Source organism: Felis catus, chromosome C1 (genome assembly GCF_018350175.1).
Source record: "Felis catus isolate Fca126 chromosome C1, F.catus_Fca126_mat1.0, whole genome shotgun sequence".
Classification (NCBI taxonomy): domain Eukaryota; kingdom Metazoa; phylum Chordata; class Mammalia; order Carnivora; family Felidae; genus Felis; species Felis catus.
In genome coordinates, this window is record NC_058375.1 from 110,991,655 (window position 1) to 111,006,891 (window position 15,237).

At 38.9% G+C, this 15,237-nt stretch overlaps 1 protein-coding gene and 1 non-coding gene across 2 annotated transcripts in view; one reads left to right on the forward strand and one right to left on the reverse strand.

Annotated features, from left to right (window-relative positions):
* WDR33 (WD repeat domain 33) overlaps nt 1-15,237 on the forward strand; it is a 109,700-nt gene that overhangs the window by 8,294 nt on the left and 86,169 nt on the right.
* On the reverse strand, nt 11,626-11,732 carry LOC111562031. Its single transcript, XR_002745092.1, has one exon. It is a non-coding gene; the product is annotated as a U6 spliceosomal RNA (small nuclear RNA).

Here is a 15,237-nt window from a genome sequence, read left to right on the forward strand (position 1 = left end):
AGATAGTGTGTGTCATAGGGTAATTAAAGACACCGTAAATGCCAAATACTGAGGAACTTGTTAGGCTTTTAGGCCAATATGGGTAAGAACTAGAAACCGAGAACTGGTCCAAAATCAAGAAACATTCAAAGGCTTGAGCATGTCAGTTTATCTTGCTGTTGACAAATTTGAAATATTCAGGACCATGTCTTTAGGGATTGTTGCTTTGGGAATGATTTTGGGTATTCTGTTAAGTGTTGTTGTTACCTTCAGTTGTTTTACCTTCAGTTGTTAAGCTAGATTAAAAATGAGCTGAACGAAATTTAGGAAAATTCTTACCTGCTCCCTGTGTAATCTTGAAATTATAGAATTGTTTTACTTTTGAAGGTCATCAAATCTAGACTTTTTAATTTGAAGATAAAGAAACAGGATTAAAGAGATTAAATTTGTTTGTAGGCACATGGTGGCAGAATTCAGGTCACCTGAATACCAGTTTAGTGTTCTTCATTCCACCTTTATAAAAAACCCAGAGCATTTCATAGTATAACTTGGAAGGGCTGTTTGGTTCATTGTCTTTGGGAGAGAGCTAAAATGACAAGTTACATACCTAAAAGAGTCTAAAATAGGAAAATCTTCCATCAGGATTTAAGTGGTCACATTGTTTGTGGTCCTTAAGTTGTCACAAATAGCTTTGTTCAGAATTGGTTACTGGTGAGGACTTTGGTGTATTTTTATTTTAGTAATGTGATGATTTTCAGTCTTTAAATCTGCATTTGGGAGAATATTTCTTAGTAGATTTTATACACACAGAAACACACACAGCCACCCACCCTCACATCCCAAATGTAGCCCCGTGCCTCCCTATGTTTCATATACTCAAATTGTAGTTGGTATTATTAATAGGAGTCTTTTTCATCCACATTTTCTCTCTCTTTTTATTTATTTTATTTATTTTTTTTTCAACGTTTATTTATTTTTGGGACAGAGAGAGACAGAGCATGAACGGGGGAGGGGCAGAGAGAGAGGGAGACACAGAATCGGAAACAGGCTCCAGGCTCCGAGCCATCAGCCCAGAGCCTGACGCGGGGCTCGAACTCACGGACCGCAAGATCGTGACCTGGCTGAAGTCGGACGCTTAACTGACTGCGCCACCCAGGCGCCCCAAGTTTATTTATTTTGAGAGAGAGAGCTGGGGAGGCACAGAGAGAGAGGGAGGGCAGGAGGGAGACAGAATCCCAAGCAGGCTTCCACACCCCCAGTGCAGAGCCTGATGTGGGGGGGCTCAAACTCATGAACTGTGAGATCATGACCTGAGTCAAAATCAAGAGTTGGACGCTCAACCGACTGAGCCACCTGAGTCACCCAGGCCCCCTTCACCTACATTTTCTACCCCAATGCTCATTTCCAGTTATATTTTTTATGTCGCTTTTGTGCCCATAGTAGACATTTCCAGTTTTGTGTCTGGCCATGTTCATAACACTAACACTACAGTTGGTAGCATTACTTTTATAAGTTATTTCATTTTTGTGTATTTATTCATTCATTCATGTGCTATATACATGTGTTAAGAAACAGAAAAGTACAAGAGGATGTGCAGTGATCTGTCTTCTTGCAACTATCTTCTTTCTTCTATGCAGTAGCTATCTTTATCAGTTTGTTGTGAAATCTTCCAAAGTAATGTGAGGTATATGTAGCAAATTTATGCACTATAGATGTGTATGTGTTCCTTTTTCTATTGCTTTTCACACACACAGTAACATTCTATATGTTGGTTTGTACTTCCCTTTTTTTCACTTAACAGTTTATCTTGGAGATCCTAAATAGAATTACCTCCTTTATGGTAGTTTTCGTAATATGCACTGTATGTATATTTCATGGTTTACTTTGACTAGTCCTCTGTTTAACAGACATAGGTGGTTTCCAGTCTTTGTTATTGCAAAAAGTGCTCTGCCTATGTAGGGGTCAATTCATGGACATGGGATTGCTTGGTCAAAGTATGTACCCCATTAGTGTCTGAGTATAGTTGTTTCTCTCAAATCAACACATGTATTATGGATTTTGCTTTTTTAATTTTTAATGTTTGTTTTGAGAGAGAGAGAGAGAGAGAGAGAGAGAGAGAGAGAGAGAGAGAGAATGAGTGGGGGAGGGGCAGAGAGAGGGAGACACAGAATCTGAAGAAGGCTCCAGGCTCTGAGCTGTCAGCACAGAGCCCAACGTGGGGCTCGAACTCATGGAGCATGAGATCATGACCTGAGCTGAAGTCGGTCGCTTAACCAACTGAGCCACGCAGGTGCCCTGGTATTTTGCTTTTTTTTTTAAATAAAGATTTTACTTGAAGTAGTCTCTACACCTAATGTGGGGCTTGAATTCACAACCTTGAGATCAAGAGTCACATGTTCTACCTGTTGAACCAGCAGGCACCCCTGATTTTTGCTTTTTTGAGTGATGTTGCTTTTCAGTAAGTGATGAGTCATTCTTCAGCATGAGTATTGAAGGGAATTTAAAATCACCAATTTGGGAGCTCCTGGGTGGCTCGGTTGGTTGAGCATCTGGCTCTTGGTTTCAGCTCAGGTCATGATCTCATAGTTCTTGAGTTCAAACCCACAGATAGAGCCCTTGACAGCACAGAGCCTGCTTGGGATTCTCTCTCCCCCACTCTGTCTGCCCCTCCTCTGCTCACTCTTTCTGTTTTTCTCAAAATAAAATCAAATCACTAATTTGCCCCTTTTTGATCATTCTTCTGGGATAATTTTTGTATAGTAAAATGTTATGCAGCTCATTGAATACATTATTTAAAGTAGATCTCAAGGGCAGTCCATTAGAATCTTGTTTTGTATAGGTAAAAACCATAGATTTAAAAAAAATTTGTGAAGACTAAAAAATTTAGTGAGAGATTTTGGTAAAAAGATATGTACATCTTCCTTGATTATTATAGTTGAGTAAATTCTTTTCTTGCCTCTTGTTCCTCCTTTAAAATTGCATAGGATAATTTATCTTTCTAAAATTCAAATTTTATCATTCACATTTCTTGGATGACCCTATTGTCCACAATAGTAGTTTTATACTTTTTTGAACCCCGTGAGGTGTCTGATGAAAGTTCTTTACTCTTTTCCCAGACAAATATGTAAATATTCATATTAGAATTCCTGCAGCTGTGAGGTAAGGGGGTCACTGAACTCCTTTTGCCCATTTATGTATCCATAGACCCCAGTTAAGGCTTCCTGCATTATTTGATAGATTTAGCATGTCTTCAGCATGTGTAGGTTGACATAACAGGAATTTCAGAATTCAGCTCCAATATATGAACTTCCTCTGCTGCTCACTCTTAACACCTACCCTGTCCATGAACCACTTTTAAAAACTTAAGTGCACCTAAAACCAATCCGGTGTTATATGTCAATTGTGTCTCCATTAGAACAGAGGCCTTTTATTCTTTTTGCTATTTCACTCTGCCTGTTGTCCAGTTGGTATATTCCTTTTTTTTTTTTATAAATTTTTTTTTTCAACGTTTATTTATTTTTGGGACAGAGAGAGACAGAGCATGAACGGGGGAGGGGCAGCGAGAGAGGGAGACACAGAATCGGAAACAGGCTCCAGGCTCTGAGCCATCAGCCCAGAGCCTTACGCGGGGCTCGAACTCACGGACCGTGAGATCGTGACCTGGCTGAAGTCGGACGCTTAACCGACTGCGCCACCCAGGCGCCCCGGTATATTCCTTTTTTTTAATCACTGCATAATTTTTAAAATTTTTATTAAGAGAGAGCATGAGTTGGAGAGAGGAGCGGAGGGAGAGAGAGAGAGAGAGAATCTTTTTTTAAAAAATGTTTTTAATGTTTATTCATTTTTTGAGAGAGAGAGAGAGAGAGAGAGAGAGAGAGAGCGAGCACAAGTGGGGGAGGGGCTGAGCTGTCAGCACAGAGCCTGATGCGGGGCTCGAACCCATGAACCTCGAGATCGTGACCTGAACCAAAGTTGACTGCTTAACCGACTGTGCTACTCAGGTGCCCTGAGAGAGAAGAGAGAGCGAGAGCAAGAACGAGAGAAAGAGAAAGAAAAAGAAAATCTTAAGTGGGCTCCACACTCGGTGCAGAGTGTGACCTGAGCATGACCATGGGATCATGACCTGTGCTGAAAACAATAGTTCAACCAACTGAGCCACCCAGGTGCTCCTATCACTGCATGAATGAATTCACTTGAAACTTGTTTTACATCTGTGCTTCCGTGCTCATTAATTCTTGTTTCTTCCCATAGTATTCCCTCTCATAGCATTTAAAAATTAATCTTTTAGTACACATTTATTAAAGCCACTAGTTCATTACATAGTTATTGAATACCTGCTAGGTTCCATGTCTAGCTTTGTTTGTTTGTTTGTTTGTTTGTTTGTTTTGGTTAAAACATGCTTAGTGTAGAATTGACAATTTAACTTCATGCTTTTCTCCCAGTGGTAGTTAACCTTTTTAAATACACACTTGTGGGACATTAAATACATTAACAATATTGTACAACCATCTGTTTCCAGAACCCTTTCAACTTCCCTAACTGAAACTCTGTACGCATTAAAAACTAACTTCCCATTCTTCCCTCCCTTAGTCCGTGACAACCACCAATCTACTTTATCTCTATGAATCTGACACCCTAGAAACCTCATATAAGAGACATTATACTATATCCTTTTGTGGCTAGCTTATTTCACTTAGCATAATGTCATTACCAAACATTTCAGAAAGAAATTCTACCAATTCTCTATAGTCTCTTTCAGAAAATAGAAGGAATACTTCCAGAAAATAGGGAATACTTCCTAATTCATCCTATGAAGCCAGCATTACCCTAATACCAAAACCACATAAAGACCATACAGGAGGAAAACTATAGATCAGTATCTCTCATGAACATAAAAGCAGAAATCCTCAACAGAATATTAGCAAATTGAATGAATCTTATGGTAAATAAAAAGAATTACACACATTATGACCAAGTGGGATTTATTTCAGGTATGCAAGCCTGGTTTAGCATCCAAAAATTAAATGATGTACTTTATCACATCATATGATTATATGAAGAAAATTCATATTCTATTAATAGATTAATAAATCATGCTTTATATTACTACATGCAAAAAAGCATTTGACAGAATTCAGTATCTATTCATGATAAAAATGTTCAGCAAACCAAACATAGAGGGGGTCTCTCCCAAGTTGATATGGCACATCTCTAAAACCCCCATGGCTAACATCATACTTTAATAGTGTGAGAAATTAAAGGCTAAGATCTGGAACAAGGCAAAGATGTCCCTGCTCCCCACTCCTTTTCAGCATTGTCTTGGAAGTCCTAGAGAATGCAGTAAAACAAGAAAAGGAAATAAAAGGTATACAGATTGGTAAGGAAGCATTAAAATGGTCTTTGTTCGGGGCACCTGGCTCAGTTGGTTGAGTGTCTGACTCTGAATTTTGACTGAGGCCATGATCTCACAGTTTGTGGATTCGAGCCATAGGTTGGGCTCCGTGCTGACATTGCAGAGCCTGCTTGGGATTCTGTCTGTCTCCCTGCCCCATGCATCCGTATGCCTCGTGCGTGCTCCCCCCCCACCCCCAAAATAAATAAAGTTAGAAAAAAATAAACTAAGCTCTTTGAAAAAAATAAAATTGTCTTTGTTCACAGATGTGATTGTCTATGTAGAAAATTTCAAGAGTTAACAAAGTATCTTTTGTAACTAATTGATTATAGCGAAGTTTCAAAATACAAGATGAATATACAGAAGCCAATTGCTTTCTTATATACCAGCAACGAACAGTTGGAATCTGGAAATAAAGCAGTGCTATCTATATTAGCACCCCCCCCCCCCAGATCCCTTAGATATTAATCTTAAAAAAATGTACAAAATCTGCATGAGGAAAGCTGTAAACTCTTTGAAAGAAATCAAATAATACTTAAATAAATGGAAAAATATTCCATATTGCATGGACAGGAAGATTCAATATTGTTCAAGCTGTCAGTTCTTTTGAATTTGATCTGTAGATTCAGTGTGATCCAAGTCAAAATCCCAGCAAGCTATTTTATGGATATATCGATAAACAAAGCTCCTTTTATTCAGGTAAGTATCATCAATGGCTACTAAATGGTTGATTATTAGAGAACAGAGTATTCACACATTTCTAAGGTATTACCTGAGGCACTAAACATTTTAGATATGCAGAAAAGTTGAAAGTAGTTAATACCATATACTTGCCCCCTAGATTCAACATTTATTACAATTTTGGTGTAGTTTCTTTTTCTATTAGCTTGCTAGGCGGCCATAACACAACTGGGTTGCTTAAACAATAGTCACTTATTGGGGCGCCTGGGTGGCTTGGTCGGTTGGGCGTCTGACTTCGGCTCAGGTCATGATCTCACGGTCCGTGGGTTTGAGCCCCGCGTCAGGCTCTGTGCTGACAGCTCAGAGCTTGGAGCCTGTTTCGGATTCTGTGTCTCCCTCTCTCTCTGCCCCTCCCCTGTTCATGCTCTGTCTCTCTCTGGCCCAACAATAAATAAACGTTAAAAAAAAAAAACAAAAAACAATAGTCACTTATTGTTTTACAGTTCTAAACATTTATTTGTTTTTTTTTTTATTTTTTAAGTTTATTTACTTAGAGAGATATCACAAGCAGGGGAGGGTCAGAGAGAAGGAGAGATAATTCCAAGCAGGCTCCACGCCAACAGTGCAGAGCCTGATGTGGGGCTCGAACCCATGAACCATGATATCATGACCTGAGCTGAGATGAAGAGTCAGATGCCCATCAAACTGTGCCACCCAAGTGCCCCTCTAAACATTTTTTGTTTGTTTTCTATTTATTTATTTATTTTTTAAAACTTACATCCAGATTAGCATATAGTGCAACAGTGATTTCAGGAATAGATTCCTTAGTGCCCCTACCCATCTAGCCTATCCCCCCTCCCACTAAACATTTTTTTTATTTTTTATTTTTTTAATATGAAATTTATTGTCAGATTGGTTTCCATACAACACCCAGTGCTCATCCCAAAAGGTGCCCTCCTCAATACACATCACCCACTCTCCCCTCCCTCTCACCCCCCATTAACCCTCAGTTCTCAGTTTTTTTTTCAAATTTTATTTTTTTAACGTTTATTTATTTTTGAGACAGAGAGAGACAGAGCATGAACGGGGGAGGGTCAGAGAGAGGGAGACACAGAATCTGAAACAGGCTCCAGGCTCTGAGCTGTCAGCACAGAGCCTGATGTGGGGCTCGAACTCACGGACCGCAAGATCATGACCTGAGCCAAAGTCGGCCGCTTAACTGACTGAGCCACCCAGGCGCCCCTATTCTCAGTTTTTAAGAGTCTCTTATGCTTTGGCTCTCTCCCTCTCTAACCTCTTTTTTTAAAAATTTTTCTTCCCCTCCCCCATGGACTTCTGTTAAGTTTCTCAGGATCCACATAAGAGTGAAAACATATGGTATCTCTCTTTCTCTGTATGACTTATTTCACTTAGCATAACACTCTTCAGTTCCATCCATGTTGCTACAAAAGGCCATATTTCATTCTTTCTCATTGCCACGTAGTACTCCGTTGTGTATATAAACCACAATTTCTTTATCCATTCATCAGTTGATGGACATTTAGGCTCTTTCCATAATTTGGCTATTGTTGAGAGTGCTGCTATAAACATTGGGGTATAAGTGCTCCTATGCATCAGCACTCCTGTATTCCTTGAGTAAATTCCTAGCAGTGCTATTGCTGGGTCATAGGGTAGGTCTATTTTTAATTTTCTGAGGAACCTCCACACTGTTTTCCAGAGTGGCTGCACCAGTTTGCATTCCCACCAACAGTGCAAGAGGGTTCCCGTTTCTCCACATCCTCTCCAGCATCTATAGTCTCCTGATTTGTTCATTTTAGCCACTCTGACTGGTGTGAGGTGATATCTGAGTGTGGTTTTGATTTGTATTTCCTTGATGGGGAGTGACATTGAGCATCTTTTCATGTGCCTGTTAGTCATCTGGATGTCTTCTTTAGAGAAGTGTCTATTCATGTTTTCTGCCCATTTCTTCACTGGATTATTTATTTTTTGGGTGTTGAGTTTGGTGAGTTCTTTATAGATTTTGGATACTAGCCCTTTGTCTGATATGTCATTTGCAAATATCTTTTCCCATTCTGTTGGTTGCCTTTTAGTTTTGTTGTTTCCTTTGCTGTGCAGAAGCTTTTTATCTTCATGAGGTCCCAATAGTTCATTTTTGCTTTTATTTCCCTTGGCTTTGGGGATGTGTCAAGTAAGAAATTGCTGCAGCTGAGGTCGAAGAGGTTTTTTTGAGGAGAGAATGTGAGTGTGGGAGGGGCATAGAGAGAGGGAGACAGACTGTGCACTGACAGTAGAGAGTCTGATGGGGGCTTGAACTCATAAGCCGTGAGATCTACCTAAGCCGAAGTTGGATGCTTAACGGACTGAGCCATCCAGGTGCCCCTATTGTCTTACATTTAGGAAGACTAGGTGTCTGGGATCAAGTATCAGTGGGGCCTTGTTCCCTCTGAAGATGTTAGGGAAGGATCTGTTCCAGGTTTCTCTCCTAGTTTCTGGTAGTTCTTTAGCTTGTGCTGGCATAACTCCAATCTTTACGTGTGTCCAAATCCCCATGCCCCCCTTTTTTTTCAAACAAAAGGCATTTATTCTCTCACAGTTCTGGAGGCTAGAAGTCCAGAATTTCCCCTTTTTATCAGGACACCACTCACATTGAATTACAGGCTCATCCTACTCCATATGACTTCATACTAACTAATGACATCTGCAATGACCCTAGTACCCAGTAAGGTACTAAGGGTTAGGGCTTCAATTTAAGGATGTTGAGGGGGAATGTACTTTAATCCATAACATTCTGTCTCTACATACATACATACATACATACATACATACATACATACATGTTTTTGAACCATTTGAGAATAATTGCAGACATGACACATATTGCTTCAGCATGCAGTAGTAACATGCAGTATCGTATCTAAGAAAATTAGTCATAGTTCCCTATTATTATGTAATATCTGTTCTACATTCAGCTGGTCTTTGATAGCTGTTTTTTTCAAACACCAGGACCTAATCAAGGTTTATATGTTCGATTTGGTTGGCTCCTAAGTCTTGTTTATTTAAAAAAATTTTTTTGATGTTTGTTTATTTTTGAGAGGCACAGAGTGAGAGTGGGGGAGGGGTAGAGAGAGAGACACACACATACACAGAATCTGAAGCAGGCTCCAGGCCCTGTATGTCTTGTTTATTTAGAGCAGTCGTCCTTTTTATTTTTATTTTATTTATTTATTTAAAAAAATTCTTTTAATGTTTATTTCTGAGACAGAGCATGAGTGGGGGAGGGGCAGAGAGAGAGGGAGACACAGAATCAGAAGCAGGCTCCAGGCTCTGAGCTCCAGTGCGGGGCTTGAACTCATGAACTGTGAGATCATGACCTGAGCCAAAGTCGGTTGCTCAACCGACTGAGCCACCCAGGTGCCCCTTTATTTTATTTATTTTAAAGTTTATTTATTTTGAGAGGGGGAGAGAGAGTGAGTGAGCACCAGGGAGGGGCGCAGAGAGAGAGAGAGAGAGAGAGAGACAATCCCAAGCAGGCTCTACACTGTCAGGGCAGAGCCTGATGCAGGGTTCGAACTCATGAACAGTGAGATCATGACCTGAGCCAAAGTCCAGAGTCGGATGCTTAATGGACTGAGCCACCCAGATGCACCCATCCAAGAGTATTAATACAGAAGGCTGTATTAATATACATGAGTATATATACAGAAGGCTCTTGATGGATAGTTAAGAGGGCTGTTTACATTAGTTGTCTCTGTTATAGTTATTCTGGCAAATGGACTTTATCTTTTTGTGTATCTCAGGGATTGTGTCACCACCTCAAAATGTTTATTTTATATGTGCAACACATATTCTGTATTTTAAGTTTTGACTATCTGGAACATACCCTTTCAATCTGGTGAAAATTCTCTTAGCTCATTCTCTGTAATATAGAAACACAACAATTAATGTTGTTCTCTGAGCAGATACTTTGCTGGTTCTCTACTGCATAGTTACTGTTTTTTCATTTGTAATTAGTAAGTATCTTCGAGTAGATACTTTGGGATTATGTAAAATATACTGTTCTCAAACTTCTGCCTACGAATTTTCTTAATCCATTGGTGGATCCTGTCTGCAGCATATTGGGTGTTCCAATGGTGATTTTCTGTTAGTATATATATATATTTTTTTTTTTTTAAATTTTTTTTAACGTTTATTTATTTTTGAGACAGAGAGAGACAGCATGAACGGGGGAGGGTCAGAGAGAGAGAGGGAGACACAGAATCTGAAACAGGCTCCAGGCTCCGAGCTGTCAGCACAGAGCCCGACGCGGGAACCGCGAGATCATGACCTGAGCCGAAGTCGGATGCTTAACCGACTGAGCCACCCAGGCGCCCCTGTTAAGTATATATTTTAACATATATATATATATATATATATATATATATGACAATTTTTATATGTGCCAGGCTGTATGCAAGGCATTGGAAATACAGAGATTATAAACATTCAGTCCGGGGTACTTGGGTGGCTCAGTCAGTCAAGCTTCCGACTTCAGCTCAGGTCACATTACAGCTTGTGAGTTCAAGCCCGGTATCAGGCTCTGTGCTGATAGCTCCTCACCTGGAGCCTGCTTTGAATTCTTTGTTCCCCCCGCCCCCGCTCATTCTGTGTGTGTGTGTGTCTCTCAAAAAGAAATAAACATTAAAAAAAAAAAAAGAAACATTCAGTCCTTGGGACGCTTGGATGGCTCAGTTGGTTAAGTGTCTGACTTTTGGTTTCAGCTCAGGTCACGATCTCTCAGGTTTGTGAGATCAAGCCCTGCATTGGGCTTTGTTGGCAGTGCAGAGTCTGCTTGGAATTTCTCTCTCACCTCTTTCTCTACCCCTCCCCCATGCTCTCTTTCAAAGTAAATCAATAAACTTAAAAAAAAAAAAAACTTAAAACCCAATGCCGTCCTTGCTTACAAGGAATTTGAAGTTTAGGTAGAAAGATAATTGTGTGTGTGTGTGTGTGTGTGTACCAATGTGATGTACGCTTTCTAGGATTATGCATAGTATATTTTGGGAGTTCAAAGACTGCTGAATAAATTGAGCATAATAGGTAAGAATAAATTAACAAAAAGAATTGAGAGCATCAGATAGGAATATATTAACTAACAGTGGTTTGGTTGTAGTTAACAGTTGTTGTGGGAGTATTTGGCAAAGTTAGAGATATTAGAGAAGCATTTTTATTTTTTTGAAGAGTTTTGTTGTTGTTGTTGTTGTTCACTTGAGAGAGAACATGGTCAGGGGAGAGGGAGTGAGTCCCAAGCAGGCTCTGTACTATGCAGGGTTGGACCCCACAAACTGTGAGATCATAACCCAAGGTGAAATCAAGAGTTGGGCACCCAAATGACTGAGCCACCCAGGTGCCCCTAGAAAAGCATTTTAAAAAGAAAACACCATTCCTACCTTATTGTAAAAGTAATCCACATCTGTTGTGGACAGCTTAGAAAAACTGAAGGTATAAAGAAGACAGCAAAATTTTACCATAACTCCCATGCTTTGTTGCCTTTCTTATGTGTTCCTTCCCATTTTTCTGCCCCCCCCCCCCCCCTTTTAAATACGGAACGTTTCACGGATTTGTGTGTCATTCTTGTGCAGGGACCATGCTAATCTTCTCTGTATTGTTCCAGTTTTAGTATATGTGCTGCTGAAGTGAGCACCTATTTTTTGGCTTTTGCGCAAAAGTGTATGGTTCTTTTAAAGTAATTGTAATTATTCACAATCTGATTTTTCCACTTAACATTAGATCATGTGCAATTTGTTTAAAATATTTCAAGATTTTAAATGGTTATATAAAATTTCATGTTACAGATAGGTTGAAGTAATAGTCTTTTTTTTTTCCTCTCTGGTGCTTATGCCTGTGAACTTGACTGAAAGATTTTTTTGCAAGACAAAATTTTTTGTAAGACATTTTTTGTTTGCCTCTGTTCATCTCTATTAAATCATAGAATGGTTTTCTGAAATTTGTAAATATACAAAGGTACTTTTGGAAATCACAGCCAGTTGTAACCTGGTTTAAAAATAGCAAAAGTTTTCTTGAATATCAAATACAGGATTATAATTCATAATCATTCTGTGCTTTACGAATTTTAAGTATTGAGTGATATTAGTGGTCCTTAATTTTATTCCTTCATTTTAGAAATCAAAATATTGGGGTGACTGGGTGGTTCAGTCAGTTGAATGTCTGACTCTTGATTTCAGCTCAGGTCTTGATCTTGCAGTTTGTGAGATTGAGCCCCGCATCGGGCTCTGCATTGACAGTGCTGAGCCTGCTTAGGATTTTCTCCTCTCTCTGTTTGCCCCCCTCCCTCCAAAAAAAACTTTATTAAAAAAATGTTTTTTTAATGTTTTATTTTTGAGAGAGAATGCGAGCTGGGGGAAGGGCAGAGAGAGACGGAGATACAGAATCAGAAGCAGACTCCAGGTTCTGAGCTTTCAGCACAGAGCCCGACGTGGGGCTCGAACCAATAAGCTGTGAGATGACCTGAGCCAAAGTCGGATGCCCAACTGACTGAGCCACCCAGGAGCCACCCAAAAAAACTTTAAAAAAGAAATCACAGTGTCAAAAAGTTCCCCAGCATTGACAGGGAAGTTATCAGAGCCTCAAATAGAGTCTTAGTTAGCTTTCCTATTTCCTTATACTTTTTATTCAAATGCTTTATACTCCTCTCCCCCCAAGGCTTAGGTGTTCTGTGGAGGAGTTGTGAATAGTATTAGAGTGGTACAGTTTTCTTGTGTATCTTAAACTTGCTTCTAAGACTGACTTGAGTAAGGGGCTCTTATAGTTGGAAGAGATTAAAAAGAGAATGAGAACATTCTTGTACTGTCTTTCCAATTCTATTATTTTTTCCCTGTGAATAGTAAGTATTCCCAGCTCTAGTTGATTCCTGTTATTCGTGGCAATAATATACACTGAATTAGCAAATACTATATGGTTGTTCCTAGGGGAAATACAGGGTTAGATTCTTGTGAGCCTTGGATGACATTTGCATTAGACCAACTGAAACATAATCTTATGTGTGCTTCTGTATAAAAATACCAGGGGCACCTGGGTGGGTCAGTCACTTAAGCACCTGACTTTGGCTCAGGTCATGATCTCACAGCTTGTGAGCTTGAGCCCTGCATTGGGCTCTGTGCTGACAGCTCAGAGCCTGGAGCCTGCTTCAGATTTTCTGTCTCCCTCTCTCTCTGCCCCTCAACCACTCGCACTGTGTCTTTCCCTCTCTCTCAAAGATAAATATTTAAAAAAATTTTAAAAATACTTTTAAAAAATCCAGCAATGAGATTTTTTAAAGGTAAACCGTCCAAGCAGTTTTTATTCATTGATACTCATAAATACATACAGCTTCATTAGAGATTTCAGTTTTCCCCTTCAGTTTGAATGTGGATTATTAGGAGAGCCTTTTGCATGTCACGGTACAGTAAACAGAGATCACCCCTGCACTGCTACTTAACGTTTACCTGTTAGAAGTAAAAATTAGTTGAGATGATTATATGTATTTTCTCTCTTCCTTTGAATGTCCACCAGTGTCACAAGAGTGACAGACCTGAAATTATAATCACCAAACAAACCCAAGGTAATTGTTGTCCACTTCCATTGGCAAATACAGCATAGAGGACATTGTCTGTGAATTGAGATCTTATTAAAGAAGAGATGGTGGAGGCTCATTTTCTTTACTAAGCATTGAGACATTTAAGTAAATCATATTCTTAGTGGAACATTTAGGAAGTTGTTAAAAACATTTACAAAGAGTTTTGTAATATGGAAAACTCTTAAATTGTAATTATTAATGTGAAAAAAGAATAAAAATGTACATAATCCACAATTGTACACATGATTAATGGCAAATGGTGGTATATTTATTTTCTACTTTATTTTCTCCTCTTTTGTTTTAAGTGTTTATTTATTTTTGAGGGGGGGGGAAGGGCAGAGAGAGAGGGAGGCAGGAGATCCAAAGTGGGCTTTGTGCTGACAGCAGAGAGCTTGATGTGGGGTTCAAACCCACAAACTGAGATCATGACCTGAGCTGACATCAGGTGCTTAACTGACTAAGCCATCCAGATGCCCCTATTTTCTCCTCTTTTAACAGATAATCTGTTATTACCATGTGTTGTTTTCACAGTGGACCAAGGCTTAAACATATGCAAATTATGTAATAGACAATACAGATTTGACTCAGCATATATAATGGGATCATCAGTGTCCATAATAATGTGATATTGAGATGGAACAGGATCTTCAAGTGACTTCTAATAGTTGTTAAAGAGGGATTAATTTGTTCATTTAGGTTTTTTATGAGCTCTGAAAGATGCAGACTTCTAAAAACCTCCGTTTCATCATCAGCAGTAATAAAGAGATTTTCTTAACCATATAGCAGTAAGAAAAGAAAATTAGCAATAATTACCTAATATTAATTAATATGTATTCTGTTTATCTAATGTGACAGACAAATTCTATTTACCTAATTTTATTTACCCAGGTTACCTAATTGAACTATATATAAATTCAATAAATTATTTTGTATAACTTTTTTTGCACTATATTTTTAAAATTCTGGTATACTTGACATATAACATTGTATTAGTTTCATGTGTACAACGTAATTCAGTATTTGCACATATTGAAAAATGATCACCACAAATTTAGTAATAGCCATCACCTCACATAGTTACAAATTTTTTTTCTTGTGATGAGAACTTTTAAGATCTGTTTTAGCAGCTTTCAAATATGCAATACAGTATTGTTAATGAGTGTCCATTAACAAGTGTCCGTTATATCCCCATGACGTATTTATTTTATAACTAGAAGTGGTGTACCTTTTGATCCCCTTCACCCATGTCTCCCACCTTCATCCCCTGCCTCTGGCCACCACCAGTCTGTTAATCTGTTTTCTTAAATGTATGAACTTGGCCTTTGTTTGTTTGTTTTGTTTTTAGATTCCACATGTAAGTTTCACCTATACAGTATTTGTCTTTTTCTGACTTATTTTACTTAGCATAGTTTCCTCAAGGTCCATCCATGTTGTTGAAACTGGCAATTCTTTTTTATGTTGAAACTCCATTCTTTTTTATGGCCAAATATTGTGTTGCATACACACACACACACACACACACACACACACACACACAGAGATTTTCTTTATCCTTTCATTTGTTGATGGACAC